The sequence below is a fragment of the Somniosus microcephalus genome, chromosome 6 (genome assembly GCF_052327205.1).
Source record: "Somniosus microcephalus isolate GS21.2 chromosome 6, FLI_Smic_1.0, whole genome shotgun sequence".
In the NCBI taxonomy this organism is placed as follows: Eukaryota; Metazoa; Chordata; class Chondrichthyes; order Squaliformes; family Somniosidae; genus Somniosus; species Somniosus microcephalus.
Genome location: NC_140992.1, coordinates 84,995,797 through 85,016,121, shown reverse-complemented (window position 1 = coordinate 85,016,121; position 20,325 = coordinate 84,995,797). Strand labels below are relative to the sequence as shown.

Here is a 20,325-nt window from a genome sequence, read left to right as displayed (position 1 = left end):
CGAGACTGAAACTGGTTATTAATGAAAGGAGATAGTACATTTTCATTAGATTAACTTTTCTGGATATTACACTTCTTATTTCTGTAGGAGTAACTGTCCTCTTGTACTTATTCTCCACTTTCACTGAAGACAATGGGATCAATTTTAACCTTCTGAAATCGGTGGTAACAACCTCAAAATGGAGTCAGTAGACTTATAGCTCCATTGGCACCAATGGTTTTCACAGGGGCCTACCGGTGGGCAGCCAAAGCGCCTCCCTGTTTCAGGTGGTAGGCCTCTTTTAGTATGCAAATCCGGGTCCCATGACCCGGATTGCCATTTTAAAAGAGAACTGGTAGAAGTGTGTGCTGTGCACTTAGAGCTGAAGAGGCTCTGAAAAGGTTTCACATTATTTTTGTAGGACCAGGAGGAAGGAGCTGGAGTTCACCTCCAAGACCCATAAAAATACTGTGGTATGCTACCGACCTGTGCTCTCCACCCCCCCCCCCCCCCTTGGTCTTACCTCCCCCAGGACCTAACTGTAGCTGCTGCTGGAGTTACGGCCAGCTAACAGTCCAGTGGCCCAAAACCAGCGCGCTTCCTCGGGACGCCCATTTGGCATCGCAGCTCATCAATCGGATTCAAATGATACCTAGGCCTCAAAACCACTGGGGCCTCTTTGCCACCAGAACAGGCAGTCGGCCGGCCAAAAGTCAAAATCTCCCCAAATGGGTTTACAATGGTCTCAAAGGTTAAAGATGGAGCACTCTAATTCAACTACAAAATCAAGTTTAAATTTTGTTCAAAACACCATACATTATTTTTACTTTTGAGACAATATTTTGCATTTTATGGTGTGACTAGAGGTGACAGAATTTTGGCATTATCCAATAAAACATTGTTGGGTTCTGTAAGATAAGAAAAAAATGAAATAGCTCTTTACAAATATATCATGAATGACCTGGTAGAGAAATACTAGACATGACTGGTATGGAGTCAATTCAGGTCACTCTTAACATTTCTTTGCTCTGACTTCAGAAGACATTTAACATAATATTATGGTGTTGTGAATACAGTAAAGTAAATGGTATTCATACTACATTTTGTTAGGATATTGAATATTTTACTTTAGGATCATCATGTGATCAGAAATAACTGGAAATTGGCTTGTTTTGTTCTAAATAAGCATTTGTGAAGGAGTCAAGTCCATACATCTGCTAGCTTTTAGTGGCCTCTACAAGCAGGCAATCTTCAAAATACCAACATGACATTATTAAAGGACCCTGGCTGGAAAAGTCTTGTCAGATGTTTGCAACATGTTATTTTCCAGGTCCTCCCAATAAATTATTGTGATGTGGGTGATTTCTGAGAACTGGTATATGTACCAGAAGAGGTACATTGCACAAGTAATCACCAGGCTATGTTCTGGGGCATGACTATCAGCCTGCTTGCACAATGGTTATGAATATTTTCTGTAGTAATGTGTATTTTGTGCATGTATGTACTGAATGCTTTTATGTGTGCATGTGCAAATGGCTATTTCTTGTCTGAGAGTATCTCAGATTCAAGGAATTACTTTCAACATTCTTTTGGAAATTGCTATTAAGTTACAACTTGATCTCCAGTAAACAAGTTAACCCCAGAGAAAAAACGTATGTATTTTCCCCCTCCTCCCCTACTCACCCAGCACACACACACTGGGCAGAACGTTTAACTTCCATGTCTCCTTTCACCATCATCAGTGCCACATCATTCCTACCACTCTGCTGCAGACCAGTTTGGTGAAGATCAGTTATGTGTTGTAAGGTCATGGATAAGGTACCTGACACCCAGTGTAAGATGGCAGACAAGTTGGCATCCAAAGTCTGCACGGCCGTGGTCATGGGCTACACGGACTCATTCGAGAGCCTTGCTTGAAGCTCCATGGAGGCAGCCACTCCCTCCATGGCAGGCATTCTCTTAATTCCCTCGGCCACCAATCCACCAGCGATCGAGTTGGACTCCTCCATCCTCTGTAATTAATATTTGGGCCCTTCACTCACCTAACACAACATACATTGTACTATAGCTGCAGCAGTTCCACCATCCGTTGAGCATTTAATGTTGGGTGAGAGGCCATCTCTGGGAATAGCTTCAGCTTCACATAAATCACAGGATAGCTGGAACTAATGCAAAGCCAACTTTTTAAACTTTACATTTTAAAAGAGTCCATGGAATCTACTGGATCAACTATAAAAAGATACAATTGTACTCATTTTTTTTCCAACAGAAATGTTGTTAGCAAACAGAGGTTGGTGAGCAGAGCTCTCTATATGTGTTTAAGTATGTATGTACACAGATTTGCTTTCCATAGATATGGAATAGTACAAGTTTTAAAGTTAACTTGATTCTGTGTGTTTACTTTGCTCTAAAAGCAGCTTCTAAGAACATAAGAAATAGGAGCAGGAGTAGGCCATACGGCCCCTCAAGCCTGTTCCGCCATTCAATAATCAACTCCACTTGCCTGCCCTATCCCCATATCCTTTGATTCCCTTAGCGCCAAAAGATCTATCAATTTCAGTCTTGAATATACTCATCGACTAAGCATCCACAGTCCTCTGGGGTAGAGAATTCCAAGACTCACAAACCTCTGAGTGAAGAAATTTCTCATCTCAGTCCTAAATGGCCGACCCCTTATCCTGAGACTATGACACTTAGTTCTAGACTCTCTAACCAGGGGAAACAGCCTCTCAGCATCTAGCCGGTCAAGCCCTTTAAGAATTTTATACGTTTCAATGAGATCTCCTCTCATTCTTCTAAACTCCAGAGAATATTGGCCCATTCTATTTAATCTCTCCTCATAGAACAGCCCCCTCATCCCAGGAATCAATCTAGTGAACATTTGTTGCACCCCTCTCTAAGGCAAGTATATCCTTCCTTCGGTAAAGAGATTAAAACTGTACACAATACTGCAGGTGTGGTCTCACCAAAGCCCTATATAATTGCAGCAAGACTTCCTTACTCTTATATACTGCAACCCCCTTGCAATAAAGGCTAACATACAATTTGCCTTCCTAATTGCTTGCTGTACCTGCATGTTACCTTTCAGTGATTCGCGTACAAGGGCCCCCAAATATCTCTGAATACCAACATTTACTAGTGTTGTGGAGTATTTTCAAATCACTCAACACAAGTCCGAGGTCAAGGGTCCAAACAGCCTTTATTCGCAGCGGTGGGGCGGCCACCGGTGGGGAGACAGCCTGCTTCCACCTACATTGTTCCCGCCTACCTTCTAGAATGTTCTGCATTATGACATCATTTTAACTCTTATCAGCATTTGTTTACTGGCCCTTTGTCCTAGTCCCAAGAATTGTTGACTTCGTGTCTGCTTCCTGATCTACTTAATGTCCTTGGGATATTGTTAGGCCATCTGGTTTCTAGGGCAGTTACACATCTTGAGCATCCCCTTTGTCTTGCAACACTTGCATTTCTATGTTTTTGATTGTACCTTGTAGCCAGCCCAGTTACGCAATTATGTGAGGTAATGCTATGCACGGCCTCTCCTGGCCATTCTTGTATAGAGCCAAATCCCCAACAAGCACCCCCACTCTATGCTAACTTTTATGCATCTTCTTTCCCTCCTTCAATACCCCCTTTTGGCCCTTGGCCACGCTGGCCCAAGGTGGCCATACGGGTACTTACAACTGATATAGATTCTCAAGTTCCCCACTTTCCACCTTTTTCATGGCTCTTACTAGTCTCTCTACCTTTTGCTTTCTACATTTGCGACAGCAGTTTAATAACAGGTATATCATGGCTATCACTTGTAGGCATACCTTATGTGTGATACTATTCTTATCCAAGGGTGTACCTGCACATTTAGGCCCCAATTCCAGATTGTTTCATACCATGGAGCGTTGTCCAAGTTTTTGATCTCCCTCTCAGTTTTCTTGATTTCCCACTGTAACTTGTGGTACTTAACCATATTGTTTGGTTTGTGGTTAATCTCAGTTAAGTGCTCTGGGAGTTCTAGGATTTTAGGTCCTTCAGGTATTATGTCATTTCGCAATTCCCCTTTAATGTTTTCCATGGCATTGAGGGATACTTGTGGTCTCTTAGATATTGCCACTAAATGCTGGTGCCCAATTGTCACAGGAGTTCGGGGGTAGAAGCAGAAGCTTGCATTGTCCATTAGGCACATAAGAGGCCCATAACTGTACTGTTTCTTTTTGAGCTCACACAGTATTCCCCTCCCCTCAACACAAGTTGGCTCGTATCGGGCCTGTGTGATTTCTACAGTACAATTTGTAGTCTTATTGAATCCACATTGTGCCTGTTCTCCAGCCCCTACTGGGTGCAGGCACTTTACAATGTTTTCATAGGATATACTCGGATCAGGCTTCGTAATTGACATGCCGTCATGTTGCCTGAGCTACTGGCCAAGTCTTTCAATTTCTTGTTGCTTATCCAGCTGGGGACCTCCCCCTGATGTAACTGGTTCATGTTGGCATGGACTTGGCCTGTTATCCATGACCCATAAGTGTGACACAACATTTCCGCCCTAGTTATCCCTTCATTATACTCAATGGCATTTATTAGACGGTTAGTGGTTTTTGCGTGGGCTTCTAGGATATGGGTAATTCCCAATAGAGTTTCCACCATGTGAGTATCTAGCTGACTCTCTTGTTGAGCCTCAGTGTTTGTCTGCTTCAATACCTGTTTCAGTTTTTCACTTGGACTTTCGAGTTCCCTATCTACTGCCACGATGTCTAAGGCATTAACTAGTGATGTCCCTGTGTTAAATACTGCTCCCACATCTCCTAGCACACTTCTTTTCCTTCTAAACCTCCTTCTTTGCATTCCCGATGCCTGGGTAGCTTGGTCTATAACATTTTATATCAGTTTTTTTTTTATACAACCGCTGGGCTGGTGGGCTACACCACGCTGGGGGATATATTGTTGACAAATTCAATACCACCGGTGCAAGCTCATGGAGCACTTTATCATATAATATTCTGCCATTGTCCACTAATAACAGTCCTCCTTTTGGTGCTGGGGGTGCCTCTGGACATGCCAAGGGTTTTGGCGTGGTGGCTGTAGTTTGTAATGTCGTTGGTTTTGTTGTAGATGATGCTGTAGGCGCTGGGGTGGTTGTTCTGTTTGGCTTGCAGACCTTTCACCACGGATTTTCTCCTGCTCCACCCCTGCAGGGTGTCTGCTCGTTTTCAGGTTTTTCGGGTGAAGTATGGTATCACCCTTCTTCCAGCAGGCCAACCGCTAGCATTCGGTCTCTTTCCAGCCCTCGAGGCAGACCGGTTTCCTCTCTGTGCAGGGAATGCACATTGGTGTTTGGTGTTCGAGCATCCCGTTGTTACGCCAGCGTGTGCCCGTGCCTCCCTCTGTGTTGCCGGTTAAAGTTAAAGCTACGGCAAATATCAGTACAGTAGTAACTCCATCGTGGTGGTTTACCTGTGGGAACATAATGTGGTCTTGGCCATCACCAAGAGTTAGTGGCCATCTATTAAAACAGTTTCTTATGCACAATATTTTTAAAGCTGGGACCAGTGTTTCCACCATCCTTTATCATTCATATCCACACATGCACACGTATCACTGGTCATTATCACTTCATAGGGTCCTGTCCACCGTGGGGCGAACCCTTCCTCAAACATTTTTAGAAAGGCTATATTGTCTCGGGTAGGGCCTGCCACTATTCCTGAATGTGCTTGGAAGCTCTGGAATTTCCTTTCCCCATATTCACTAGCCGAGTCTCCTTTGTTCTGTGTTACTCCCATTTATCTTCTGGCATTTTTGCTCGTACTAATCCTTCGACATCCTTATTATTTTTCCTTTTTCTGGGCTATTATGAATTCATTAGTTCTCTTACTTTATTCGCAATATGATCGGGTTATTATTATCACTGCCTTCTCTTTTCGCCTTCCCACCATTTTCTTTGTTTGGCGAGGGCAGCGTTGGGATCCCAATTACTTGCTAGCATTCTGGCTTATTCTTTTTCTTATTCTTTTTGGCCACATATTCAGTCAGGGACCCTTCTGGTCCCCAATCCATCTCTCTATCCCCCATGGTTACTTGTTGTCAGAGGCAGCTTCCCTTTTTTTCCCAAGACTCTTCCCGAGTGAGACAGATACTTGCAACTTATACCGACTTTCGCAACGTTACTCTATGTGTTGTCAGAGGTATCTTCCCTTTTTTTTCAAGACTCTTCCTGAGTGAGACAGATACTTGCAACTTATACCGATTCAATCAAGATAACATTCCCCCATGGCTATTTGTTGTCAGAGGTATCTCTCTTTTTCCAAAACTCTCCCGAGTGACCCGGATACTTGCAACTTACACTGACCTCGCACCGTTATGCTACATTACTGATTCAATCTAGATAACACAGTATTAGTAAGAGTCGAGTTGTTTCACCTGGGGTTGTGATCCGTTGGCTGCATGGAATCTCATTCAGACCTGCAGATTTGGATCTCTCGGGCAGCCGACACGTAGCAGACTTCTACTTTCTCCTAACTATGTGTGATAATTTTAAACGTACTCACACAGTTGACATGCTTCTGTCTGCTGGTGTCTGCTGTCCGCTGCGAGATCCTGCCGACTACGCCAATTGTTGTGGAGTAATTTCAAATCACTCAACACAAGTCCGAGGTAGAGGGTCCAAACAGCCTTTATTCACAGCAATGGGGTGGCCACCAGTGGGGAGGCAGCCTGCTTCCGCCTTCGTCAAGCTTCTCCGAATTGTTACAGCAGTTAGTAGATATTTATACATACAGTTTGATGTGCTATACATTGTTCTCGCCTGCCTTCTAGAATGTTCTGCGTTATGACATCATTTTAGCTCTTATCTGCATTTGTTTACACATCTTGGGCATCCCCTTTGTCTTGCAACATTTGCATTTCTAAGTTTTTGATTGTACCTTGTAGCCAGCCCAGTTACGCGATTATGTGAGGTATGCTATGCATTGTCTCTCCTGACCCTTTTTGTATAGAGCCAAGTCCCCAACATGCACCCCCACTCTTCGCTAACTTTAATGCATCTTCTTTCCCCCTTTCACTAGTATCTTACCCTTTAAAAAATATTCTTTTTTCCATTCTTCCTACCAAAGTGGATAATTTCACACTTCCCCACATTATACTCCATCTGCCACCTTCTTGCCCAATCACTTAACCACTCTATATCCCTTTGCAGCTTCTAGCAAAGCTGTTCCAGTACAACTACAACACTGGCATCTATCCGACAATGTGGAAAACTGCCCAGATATGTCCTGTCCACAAAAAGCAGGAGAAACCCAATCTGGCCAATTACCACCCCATGAGTCTACTTCAATCATCAGCAAAGTGATGGAAGGTGTCATCGACTGTGCTATCAAGTGGCACTTACTCACCAATAACCTGCTCACTGATGCCCAGTTTGGGTTCTGCCAAGACCACTCAGCTGCCGACCTCATTACAGCCTTGGTCCAAACATAGACAAAGGAGTTGAATTCCAGAGGTGAGAGGAGAGTGACTGCCCTTGACATCAAGGCAGCATTGAACTGAATGTGGCCTCAAGGAGCCCTGGTAAAATTGAAGTGAATGGGAATCGGGGGGGGGGGTAAACACTCCACTGGCTGAAGTCATACCTAGCACAAAGGAAGACGGTTGTGGTGATTGAAGGTCAATCATCACAGCCCCAGGACATTGCTGCAGGAGTTCCTAATGGCAGTGTCCTAGGCCCAACCATCTTCAGCTGCTTCATCAATGACCTTCCATCCAACATAAGGTCAGAAATGGGGATGTTCACTGATGACTGCACAGTGTTCAGTTCCATTCGCAACTCCCCAGATAATGAGGCAGTCCATGCCCGCATGCAACAAGACCATGACAACATTCAGGCTTAGGCTGATAAGTGGCAGGTAACATTTGCGCCATAGAAGTGCCAGGCAATGACTATCTCCAACAAGCGAGAGTCTAACCACCGCCCCTTGACATTCAACGGCATTAACATTGCCGAATCCCCCACCATCAGCATCCTGGGGGTCACCATTGACCAGAAACTTAACTGGACCAGCCACATAAATACTGTGGCAACAAGAGCAGGTCAGAGGCTAGGTATTCTGTAGTGAGTGTCTCACCTCCTAACTCCCCAAAGTCTTTCTACCATCTACAAGGCACAAGTAAGGAGTGTGATGGAATACACTCCACTTGCCTGGGTGAGTGCAGCTCCAACAACACTCAAGAAGTTCGACACCATCTAGGACAAAGCCTGCTTGATTGACACCCCATCCACCACCTTAAACATTCACTCCCTCCACCACCGGCGTACCATGGCTGCAGTGCGTACCATCTAGAAGATGCACTGCAGCAACTCGCCAAGGTTTCTTCGGTAGCACCTCCCAAACCCGCGACCTCTTCCACCTAGAAGGACAAGGGCAGCAGGTGCATGGGAACACCACCACCTCCAAGCTCCCCTCCAAGTCACACACCATCCTGACTTAGACGTATATCACCGATCCTTCATCGTCGCTGGGTCAAAATCCTGGAACTCCCTACCTAACAGCACTGTGGGAGTGCCTTCACCACATGGACTGCAGCGGTTCAAGAAGGTAGCTCACCACCACCTTCTCAATGGCAATTACGGATGGGCAATAAATGCTGGCCTTGCCAGTGATGCCCACATCCCATAAATGAATAAAAGAAAAGCCTCTTTACATCCCCCCTCATAGCTTACTTTCCCACCTAGCTTTGTATCATCAGCAAACTTGGATATATTACACTCAGTTCCCTCATCTAAGTCATTAATATAGTTTGTAAATAGCTGAGGCCAAGCACTGATCCTTGCAGCACTCCACTAGTTACATCCTGCCATCCTGAACATGATCTGTTTATTCTTATGTTCTGTTTTCTGTCCGTTAACCAATCCTTAATCCATGCTAATATATTACCTCCAATCCCATGAGCCCTAATGTTGTGTAACAACCTCTTGTGTGGCACCTTATCGAATGACTTTTCAAAATCCAAATATATTACTTCCATTGGTTCCCCTTATCTACCCTGCTAGTTACACCAACAAAAAACTCTGAATAGATTTGTCAAACATGATTTCTCTTTCATAAAACTGTGTTGAATCTGCCTAATCATATTGTGATTTTCCAAGTGCCCTGTTACCATGTCCTTAATAGTGGATTATAGCATTTTCCTTACTACTGATGTCAGGCTAACTGGCCTATAGTTTCCTGTTTTCTCTCTCCCTCCTTTCTTGAACAGCGGGATTACATTTTCTACCTTCCAATCCATGGGGACTGTTCTAGAATCTAGAGAATTCTGGAAGATCAAAACCAATGTATCCACTATCTCTGTAGCCACCTTTTTTAAAACCCTAGGATGTAGGCCACCAGGTCTAGGGGATATGTCGGCATTATAAATGTAACACAAAGCATTCATGTGCAACTCTGGTATAATTACGCTTTGTTTAAAACTTTTCACGATCTTAAACAAAAAGCTTAAAGAATAACTATTGTATAAGCGGTATATCTCATGGTCAGGTGATGATATTTTTGGAGCTGGAGGTCCCAACTGCATAACATGCGAGTGTTTGCTATATGAACTATGTGGTCAGGTAATAGTATATAGTAATATTGTAACAAATTAATTGAGCCTATGGGATTATCTTCTGTTTCATTCTGTTTTACATTTCTAGCTATGGGATCCCCGGTGTCAGTGTTAGTAGGCAAAGTTTGTTGGTTGCCTGTCCACTAGAAAAAAAATGAATTGAAAATATTTATCTTTTTCTCTAATTCTGCCCCCTTGAGCATCCCTGATTATAATCGCTCAACAATTGGTGACCATGCCTTCTGTTGCCTAGGCCCTAAGCTCTGGAATTCCCTCCCTAAATTTCTCCGCCTCTCTTTCCTCCTTTAAGATGGTTCTTAAAACCTACCTCTTTGACCAAGCTTTTAGTCACCTGCCCTAATTTCTCCTTATGTGGCTCGGTGTCAAATTTTTTGTCTTATAATATTCCTGTGAAGCCTTGGGACGTTTTACTATGTTAAAAGCGCTATATAAATACAAGTTGTTGTTGTTTCTGATTATCCTAAAATTTGAAATTAAAACAAAAAAGAGTTTGTCAACAGACTACCAATAATGTTTTTAAAAAACTAGCAGCATAATTATTCTAAATGTATTTGAAGTACATATTAACATTGTGTCAATTGATTGCAGTCTGTTACAAATAGCTGAAATTTCACATTATGTGTGTTTTTTTCAGGGCACATGGCAGTTTGGGGAAGTATCTACAGCTTTGCATTAATGTTTAGTCATTATGAATTTGCTTCACTTCTTGTCCTCTATTTCACCTTTGCATTAAGATACCATGTGTTACCCAGTTTCTGAGTTTCCACATTCAAAATATTATCCAGAGTGATGTAAGAAAACTACTAGGCACTTGGTCTAAGCTTTAAACAAAGCTTTAATCAACTGTTTTACAGCATGGAGGTCTAGTTGTGTCCTTCACTAGTTCTGGTTAAGAATGTCCTGCACAAGCTGGGTCCGTGCCCGAGTATTTATACTCTCCCTGGACAGCGCCACCTGTAGGCCGCTCAGTATTATTTCATAAGTCTTTCTTTCATGAATGACTGATTCATGTCACAGAGTTTGAGTGAATAAAATGCTACAGTAAATCACCAATATATCTGATGATCTGCTGCATGTAAAAGCAGAAAATGCTGGAAATACACAGCAGGTTAGTTAGCATCTGTAGAGAGAAATGAGAAGTTAACATTTTGAGTAGAACTCTTCAGAACTGAAAACTTAAAAGATAAACAAGCATTTTAGTACATCCGTAAAAAGGAGGGGGGGACAAATACATTAATCACAGAGAGGAATACTGTATATTGAAATGATCTGCAACCTGCTTAAAAGAAAAAAGGTGAGAAAATGGGAAAAACAAGAAAAAAAGCAGAAAAAGCCTGCAGATGCAGGTCTAAAGTGAAAAGTAAACTGTTAGCAACGGTAGGTACGCCAGCCTCACAAGCAGAAAACAAGGCCAACACCATTGATGAATACTATCCTTGTTCCCTAAAATTGTAATTAAAACAGAAAGGCAACTCATTATTTGTAATTTACATAAAATAAATGCTAAATAATTATTTGATAAACAAATTTCAATTTTAGGGTGTGATTTTAATTACAGAGGATTTTAGTCCAAAGATAAATTTAGTGCAGAAAATTTAAATTAAGACTGACAGCCATTGTTCCAGTTTAGCTCAATTAGCAGATGGTAAAAATCAATGGGGGCTAAATTTGTCATGACCCATTTTGTGCCTGAACCAGGCTAAAGGACTGTCCGAAATTGGTTCTCGAGCATCACTGTAATAGTTGGGATGAGCTGCCAGCACCTGTCGTACCTTCAGAGGCAGCTCGCCCCTGTGAACTGATTTGGGCTGCTTGCCTCACTAGCAGCAGGCCTCAGGTAAGTGGGGAGGGCGGGCGGGAGGAGGAGAATGGGAACGGGGGATGGCGGAGGAGAATGGGAAGGGGGGTGGAGGAGCAGAATGGGAAGGGGGGGTGGGGGAGCAGAATGGGAAGGGGGGGTGGGGGAACAGAATGGGAAGAGGGGGTGGAGGAGGAAAATGGGAAGGGGGGCAGTGGAGGAGGAGAATGGGAAGGGGGTGGCGGAGGAGAATGGGAAGGGGGGTGGAGGAGCAGAATGGGAAGGGGGTGGAGGAGCAGAATGGGAAGGGGGGTGGAGGAGGAAAATGGGAAGGGGGAGAGTGGAGGAGGAGAATGGGAAGGGGGGTGGCAGAGGAGAATGGGAAGGGGGGGTGGAGGAGCAGCATGGGAAGGGGGGTGGAGGAGGAAAATGGGAAGGGGGGAGTGGAGGAGGAGAATGGGAAGGGGGGGGTGGAGGAGCAGAATGGGAAGGGGGGTGGGGGACCAGAATGGGAAGAGGGGTGTGGAGGAGGAAAATGGGAAGGGGGGGAGTGGAGGAGGAGAATGGGAAGGGGGGGAGTGGAGGAGGAGAATGGGAAGGGGTGGGGGTGGAGGAGCAGAATGGGAAGGGGTGGAGGAGCAGAATGGGAAGGGTGGGTGGAGGAGGAGAATGGGAAGGGGCGGGGAGGAGGACAATGGGAAGGGGGAAGAGGAGAATGGGAAAGCGGAGGAGGAGAATGGGAAGGGGGGAGGAGGAGAATGGGAAGGGGCGGTGGAGGAGGACAATGGGAAGGGGGAAGAGGAGAAAGGGAAAGCGGAGGAGGAGAATGGGAAGGGGGGAGGAGGAGAATGGGAAGGGGCGGTGGAGGAGCAGAATGGGAAGGGGCGGGGGAGCAGGAGAATGGGAAGGGGTGGGGGAGGAGGAGAAGGGGAAGAGGAGAATGGGAAGGGATGGAGGAGGAGAATGGGAAGGGGGAAGTGGAGGATGGGAAGGGGGAAGTGGAGGATGGGAAAGGGAAGAGGAGAATGGGAAAGCAGAGGAGCAAAATGGGAAGGGGGAGGAGAATGGGAAGAGAGGGAGGAGAATGGGAAGGGGCGGGGGAGGAGGAGAATGGGAAGGGGCGGAGGAGGAGGAGAATGGGAAGGGGAAGAGAATGGGAAGGGGAAGAGGAGAATGGGAAGGGCTGGAGTAGGAGAATGGGAAGGGGGAGGAGAATGGGAAGGGGCGGTAGAGGAGGAGAATGGGAAGGGGCGGGGAAGTAGGAGAATGGGAAGGGGTGGGCGAAGAGGAGAAGGGGAAGGGGGAAGAGGAGAATGGGAAGGGGTGGAAGAGGAGAATGGGAAGGGGGAAGTGGAGGATGGGAAGGGGAAGAGGAGAATGGGAAAGCGGAGGAGCAAAATGGGAAGGGGGAGGAGAATAGGAAGGGAGGGAGGAGAAGGAGAATGGGAAGGGGAGGAGGAGAATGGGAAGGGGAGGAGGAGAATGGGAATCAGGGAGGAGGAGAATGGGAAGGGGGAGGAAAATGGGAAGGGGTGGAGGAGCAGAATGGGGAGGGGGGATGGAGTAGGAAAATGGGAAGGGGCGGGGGAGGAGGAGAATGGGAAGCGGCGGGGGAGGAGGAGAATGGGAAGGGGAAGACGAGAATGGGAAGGGGAAGAGGAGAATGGGAAGGGGAGGAGAATGGGAAGGGGGAGGAGGAGAATGGGAAGGGGTGGTGGAGGAGGAGAATGGGAAGGGGCGGTGGAGTAGGAGAATGGGAAGAGGTGGGGGAGGAGGAGAATGGGAAAGGGGAAAAGTAGAATGGGAAGGGGTGGAGGAGGAGAATGGGATAGGGGAGGAGGAGAATGGGAAGGGGAGGAGGAGAATGGGAAGGGGGAGGAGGAAAATGGGAAGGGGGAGGAGGAGAATGTGAAGGGGAGGAGGAGAATGGGAAGGGGAGGAGTTGAATGGGAAGAGGGGAAGGAGAATGGGAAGAGGGGGAGGAGAATGGGAAGGGGAGGAGAATGGGAAGAGGGGGAGGAGAATAGAAAGAGGGGGAGGAGAATAGAAAGAGTGGAGGAGAATGGGAAGAGGGGAGGGGAATGGGAAGGGGAGGAGAATGAGAAGGGGAGGAGGAGAATGGGAAGGGGAGGAGGAGAATGGGAAGGGGGGAGGAGAATGGGAAGAAGGGGAGGTGAATGGGAAGAGGGGCAGGAGAATGAGAAGGGGGAGGAGAATGGGAAGGGGGGAGGAGAATGGGAAGGGGGGAGGAGAATGGGAAGGGGGGAGGAGAATGGGAAGGGGGAGGAGAATGGGAAGGGGGGAGGAGAATGGGAAGGGGGGAGGAGAATGGGAAGGGGGGAGGAGAATGGGAAGGGGGGAAGAGAATGGGAAGGGGGAGGAGAATGGGAAGGGGGAGGAGAATGGGAAGGGGGGAGGAGAATGGGAAGGGGGGAGGAGAATGGGAAGGGGGGAGGAGAATGGGAAGGGGGGAGGAGAATGGGAAGAAGGGGAGGAGAATGGGAAGGGGGAGGAGAATGGGAAGGGGGAAGAGAATGGGAAGGGGGAAGAGAATGGGAAGGGGGGAGGAGAATGGGAAGGGGCAGAGGAGAATGGGAAGCGGCAGAGGAGAATGGGAAGGGGCAGAGGAGAATGGGAAGGGGGAGGAGGAGAATGGGAAGAGGGGAGGAGAAGGGGCAGAGGGGGTGGAAGAGAATGGGAAGGGGGAAGAGAATGGGAAGAGGGGGAAGAGAATGGGAAGAGGGGGGAAGGGAATGGGAAGAGGGGAAGAGAATGGGAAGGGTGAAGGGAATGGGAAGAGGGGGAAGAGAATGGGAAGAGAGAATGGGAAGAGGGGGAAGAGAATGGGAAGAGAGAATGGGAAGAGGGGGAAGAGAATGGGAAGAGGGGGAAAGAGAATGGGAAGGGGGGAAGAGAATGGGGAGGGGGAAGAGAATGGGAAGGGGGAGAATGGGAAAGGGGAGGAGAATGGGAAAGGGGAGGAGAATGGGAGGAGCGGGTGGGAAGAAAATAGGAAGGGGGAAGAGAATGGGAAGGGGGAAGGGGGAAGAGAATGGGAAGGGGGAAGAGAATGGGAAGGGGGAAGAGAATGGGAAGGGGGAAGAGAATGGGAAGAGGGGGAGAATGAGAATGGGAAGAGGGGGAGAATGAGAATGGGAAGGGGAGGAGGAGAATGGGAAGGAGGGAGGAGGAGAATGGGAAAGGGGGAGGAGGAGAATGGGAGGAGAGAGTGGAAAGAGAACAGGAAGGGGGAAGAGAATGGGAAGAGGGGGGAAGAGAATGGGAAGAGGGGGGGGGAAGAGAATGGGAAGGGATGGAAGAGAATGGGAAGAGGGGGAAAGAGAATGGGAAGAGGGGGAAGAGAATGGGAAGGGGGAGAAGGAGAATGGGAAGGGGGAGAAGGAGAATGGGGAGGAGGAGAATGGGAAGGGGGAGGAGGAGAATGGGAAGGAAGGAGGAGGAGAATGGGAAAGAGGAGGAGAATGGGGGGAGAGGGTGGGAAGAGAATGGGATGGGGGAAGAGAATGGGAAGGGGGCGGGGCGGGGCTGGGGAGGAGAATGGGAAGTGGCGCCTTTAACAAATTTAGTAGTGACCTAGTTGTTCGTGAATGAGTCATTCTACTGTTGCGTCCATTTTATGCCTGTGAAATAGGCGCAACGATGTTGAATTTAGAAGCCTTGTTTTCCTATGGCTACCGGTCCCATGATGGGTACCTGCTATGATGTAAAAATAAATAAAAAATGGCACGAATCTCATAACCTTTCTCAGTAGCTTTCTTTGGCCTTCCAATGTGAAATAAGCAAAAATAAAAATCTATACTGCATGTTTTTATCTTCCTAAATGCAAGTTTCCCTACACCCATCGCTCCCTACCAAGATAAAATAAGCAGAGGCAGCACATTGGATGCTCGAATTGTGTGTGTGCATATGAGCAGGAGGTTGGCTACGGAGTCGCTGAAGCCCAGGTGAGCAGGCTGGAGCCGGACGCTGGGGCCGTGCTCCATATCAAGGTGGTGGGATTCCACCATGTCACATAGCAATTGGAAACTGCTATGTAAAACTCCTATGGGGAATTCTCATGCTAACGTAGCCACAGTTATAACTCTCCCCATGTCACTTCCATGTTACACCTGTAGATGGTGCTCCAATAGGGAGTCCCAATTTAATGTTAAAATGTAAGTCATATCCCCCTCCCTGTAATACCAGGCTGCTGATCCTGCGGGGCATGGGCTGATCCTGTAGCATGTCTTCTTGCTTACAGCTCCATCTCTAACTATGTATTTATATATTTTTTTAAATATACTTCTCCTATTATAAATAGCATTGCTTTTAAATACATTTTAAAATAAAAATGTCTCCCTTCCAAGCCACTTTTCCTAGCCTGATAGCCTGTTCCTGGACATTTCCCACTGTAGTTCTTGACCTGATTCCCCTGTTGTATTCAAGAAGTACAAGATTTAATTCAGAGTATGTATACTTTCTTTGCAAGTTTCCCTATCTTTGGGGTCTGCTATCACCTACAGGGGCTTAAGGATTCTACCACCCATCACGATTGTGCAAGTTGGTTAACACTGCCTATTGTATGGATATTCATTAGCAGTCTCTTTTGGACATTGACACAAAAACACCTTATTATAAATGTCGTTGCACCTATGACCAGCCCAGCATGTCTATCTTGCACATCTGGGTTTTAGTTCAACTTTTAAGAATGTTTTTTAAGCCAGTTTTCAACTCCAGAAACCGAGTGAAAATGGATAACATGAGCCAGGTGAACAATGAAGTTAAGTAAAAGATTTTAAACAGAATATTTTGTTAGGAATAATTAATTACAAACGAGCTGATTTTCATCCACTCCACTGGTGGGAATGGGGCTGGTAGCACAATTGAAACAGCTGTGTAGAACTTAATTGCCTCGTTCCCGCCATGCAAGCTCTGCCCATTGGTACTTGGCAATGAGCGGTCTAACCAATGGTCTTTAAACGGGACCAGTGAAGACCGCTCCAAAAAATGTTTTTAAAAATACAGGTTTATCAATGATTTTTGTGCCGCCCCCCATCCCATGTCCAACCTACTGTAGCCCTGAACCGAGATCGCCTCCCCTCCCTTTACCTGGACCAGCTGGGCTCCGCAGTGCAGTTGCTGGATTGTCGATCCTCTCATTTCCAAATGTGTGTGCAGGTTGCCAATGGAATAGTAATGAAGCCCGACTGCTTACGGCTTGCATTGAGAGGACTCGCTCCACCTGCCTCCCACCCAGTGGAAGCAGTCACATGAAAATTCACCCCATTAAAATAAAAGCAATATTTAAGTTAAAAACACAAATTCAGGAAAAGAGGAAAAATAGGAATGACAGGGAATGCAAAATTGAAGTTTTTGTTTTTATTAAAACTGTTTTGGATATATAGATCATAGCATCATAGAATAGAATAGTACAGCACAGGAGGAGGCCATTCGGTCCATCGAGTCTGTGCCAGCTCGTTCGAAGAGCAATCCAGTTAGTTCCACTCCTCCGCTCTTTCCCCATATCCCTACAAATTTTTTCTCCTGCAAGTATTTATTCAATTCCCTTTTGAAGACTACTATTGAATCTGTATCCGCCACCCTATCCGGAAGCGCATTCCAAATCCTAACCACTCGTTGTGTAAAAAAAATGTTTCCTCATGTCGCCTCTGGTTCTTTTTCCAATCACTTTAAATCTGTGCCCTTTGGTTTTATCAACCCTTCAGCCATTGGAAACAGTTTCTCTTTATTTACTCTATCTAAACCCTTCATGACTTTAAACACCTCTATCAAATCTCCTCATAGCCTTTTCTGCTCTAAGGAGCTTCTCCAGTTTTTATCCAGGTATCTGTAATCCCTCATCCCTGGAACCATATGGTTTATATTATTCCACTGTTTGGAGTAACTTTAATACTGTAACATTAGTGCTTATTTGCCAGGGAGTACTGAAAATCTAGATAAGCGAGACAGTAATTTCCCTAGACTTTTTAAAATCCCTCCTCTCCTAAAAGTGCCAATTTATTCAGTGTTCCACTGGCACCCTCCATTACCTCCCATTCTTCATGTACAAGCTGGCTATTCAACCACACAAGGCATTAGTCAACCCTAATCCTGTCCTCACATGACATCCACAAACATCCATTTCTTGCAAGGTCTTGAGTTGAAGTCAGAAACAGGAACTGATTTTCTCTTCCTTAGCCAAAGAGGACTGTAGCACCACCTATTACCATCCCCAGCTGCCCAACACAAACTACAACTCACCCAAAACTTTGCTGCCCACAACTTCTCCCTCTTAGTCATCATTTTGTCCTCCCCATCCTGCAATGCATTGAATTCAAAACCTTTGCCCTCATTTACAAATCTCTTCATGACCTCGCTCCACCCTATCTTTGCAACCCCTGCTGATGACCATGTGAATCAAATTTGTGAGCTGTCTGTCCCAGCTCTGCTGCCAGCTTGTTTTTTTCTGAATTTTCCTCATAGGTAAGTTCATATTAAAGTTTTAAGTTTAATATTTTATGTATTAACTAGTCAATCTCCCATGGCATTGCACACAGGGAGACAAAACCAAGTTCACACTTCAGATGGAATGAGATTAGATAGCAGGGGATAAATGAACCAAGGCACAATTCAGTTGCACTTTAAAATCATATTTTCTATCCTTATTTTTATAAATTCTTTTTATATTAATATTTATAGTTTAATTGCAAAATATACAGCAATTTGAGAAGCAGAGTAAAGTTGGTTGAAGCATAAGTTTCTCTGCAGTACAGAGTTGGGAGATACCAAACTGAGGCACTACAATGCCACTGCTGGTAGGAAGGTATAGTTACAGCATTACAAGTTTACATTCTAAATGTGAACATAGGAATTTATAATTAAAAAATTGACATGACGTGTGCAGTTGTAAGATTATTATATAGAAAGATGTTATATTTCTTCCCTCTATGTTTTAAAAAAAAAAAAGGATTCTGCCCTCCCCCCTCCTTTTACCATCCCCGCTGGGCCAGCCTATCCTGCTCCCTTTTCAGACTATCTGCTAAGTTCCACACCACCTTTCCCTGGTCTTTCCAGTAACAAGCATGGCCCCACTCTTCCTGCTTTTAGCCAAGTATGACAGCTCCTGCCTGGCCCCTCACTCTATTTCTTCTCCCACTCTTTCAGCTCAGTATGCACTGATTTTTAAGCCCTGTAGCACAGTTCCTGCTCCTTGGCCCTTCTCTCCATTATTCAGCCATTTTCGATTGGCTGGCCTACCCTCCTCCCTATTCAGCCCATCTACGAGGGCCCGCATTGACACTCTGCCTGTTGCTTCAGGACACGAGCACGGCTCTTGATCCGCTGCTTACCCCATTTCCTCTTCAGCCCTCCTGCTGGGCTATGCTCGACTACTCAACTTAAATAATCATCAATATAATATAAAGGTATAGTATAATACAATCTAACATAAATAGATCTTATAGTAATGAATGTAAACTAATGCTTACATGGAAAGGGTTGGGAATTAGTTGCCTGTAGAGATTGATACCACTGTAATGTTAGTAATTCAATCAGATGGAAACAGTGCATACAGGTCTCCCTCTAGTCTAGATCACTTGTTCATCCAGAATGAGTGGGTTCTTTTGTCCAGTCAGCACATGTATGACAAAAACCAGCATGGACTGGGCCCCTCTTCCCATCCCTACCTGACAATACAACAGTGACTACACTTCAAAAGTAACTGGCTGTGAAGTGCTTTGGGATATATTGAGGTTATGAAAGATGCTAAATAAATGCATGTTCTTACTTTCTTTACTCGAGTCCTGCCAATAATGAGTGGGATTCTGGCCACTTCATACAGTAAATGAAAATTCTCACAAAAACTGCAGTACCTCAGTATGAAGCAGCCTAGATTCTGTAACTAGCAACAGGACTTGGGCGGGAGCATAACTGTAGGGGATTCCCAGAACCATTTAGTCTGGGCCAATAGAATGGCATTGGGTATGAGCCCAAAGCCACCAGGACATAAACCACTACAAAGTGTCTCCCTCAAGAGGGCACCACTTATAAAAGTGGCTCAGTCATTTAAGAATGCGTGCATAAAGTGTTTGATCAGGATCCAGTTTTAATTATTGATGAGTGTCCAGTGATTGTGGAAAGCTTCAATCGAACCGGTTAACACAATATGCTCTCGTTTAAAGGTCAGCTGGGCGGACACTGGGCCTTGGAAGATCAGTACCCTTCCTCCCCAGTCAACCCTTTTTGACAGACCCACAAGGAGGACCTACGATCTGTTTGCCCCTCTGCGCACTAAAAAATGAGATGCGTGGGTGTGAAGTCGAGCCAAAAATTTATTGTGCCTTCAACATTTGGCTTTCTCTCTGCATGTATTTAAGTTTTAAAATCTAAAACAAGTGTAGGAATGTTGCGTATAGCAGGTTAAGTTGCAAAGCCTAGCTAACCACTTGTTTTCACATGTCATTGACTTCCTTGAGTGATCCGCTTTCTGGGACTGTGCCAGCTGTTGTTTCTCTTGGGACCAGTTTTTCCAGGCTTGGCCTGTACGAGTTAAAGAAGCGCTGCTGTGTCGTTTCCTCCTCCGTGCCAACAGGATGCCTCAGACCGACCGGGCCTCGTCCACAGCGTCTGGAAAAAGAAAGAGCACCCCCATCCCCCAACAAACCCGCGATGCGGAGCTGGAGGTCGCTCGCCCAGCCGCCTCCTGCAGCTAAGGACGCTCACCTGATCCCGCCTCCTCCAATCGCCGGGTCGCTAACGTCACCGGCGTTAGTTTGGGGGGCCTCACGGCGCAGGCGCGCGACTTGAGGCCGCCAGGCTCGCGCCGCTGCGGGAAATTGCGGGATTTGATGAGTGGGAGCGCGGTCGCGGGGCAGTTCCGGGGGAGCAGGGCAACGGGTGAGTGTTCGCTGATTCGCCCTCAGTCTGCGCTTCAACGGTAA

The 20,325-nt window shown here is 46.0% G+C and overlaps 1 protein-coding gene across 4 annotated transcripts in view; it reads left to right on the top strand.

Annotated features, from left to right (window-relative positions):
* The first annotated feature begins 15,264 nt into the window (after positions 1 to 15,264).
* Positions 15,265 to 20,325, top strand: part of acsl3a (acyl-CoA synthetase long chain family member 3a) — a 145,646-nt gene continuing 140,585 nt past the window's right edge. The window contains exon 1 of one of the 4 annotated variants that reach the window (XM_085990481.1): positions 15,265 to 15,351. The gene's annotated coding sequence lies outside the window, so the exon portion shown is untranslated. Of the gene's footprint in view, positions 15,352 to 19,647; positions 20,322 to 20,325 lie in introns of those variants that run through there. The other 3 variants (XM_085990479.1, XM_085990480.1, XM_085990483.1) reach the window with 3 other exon arrangements.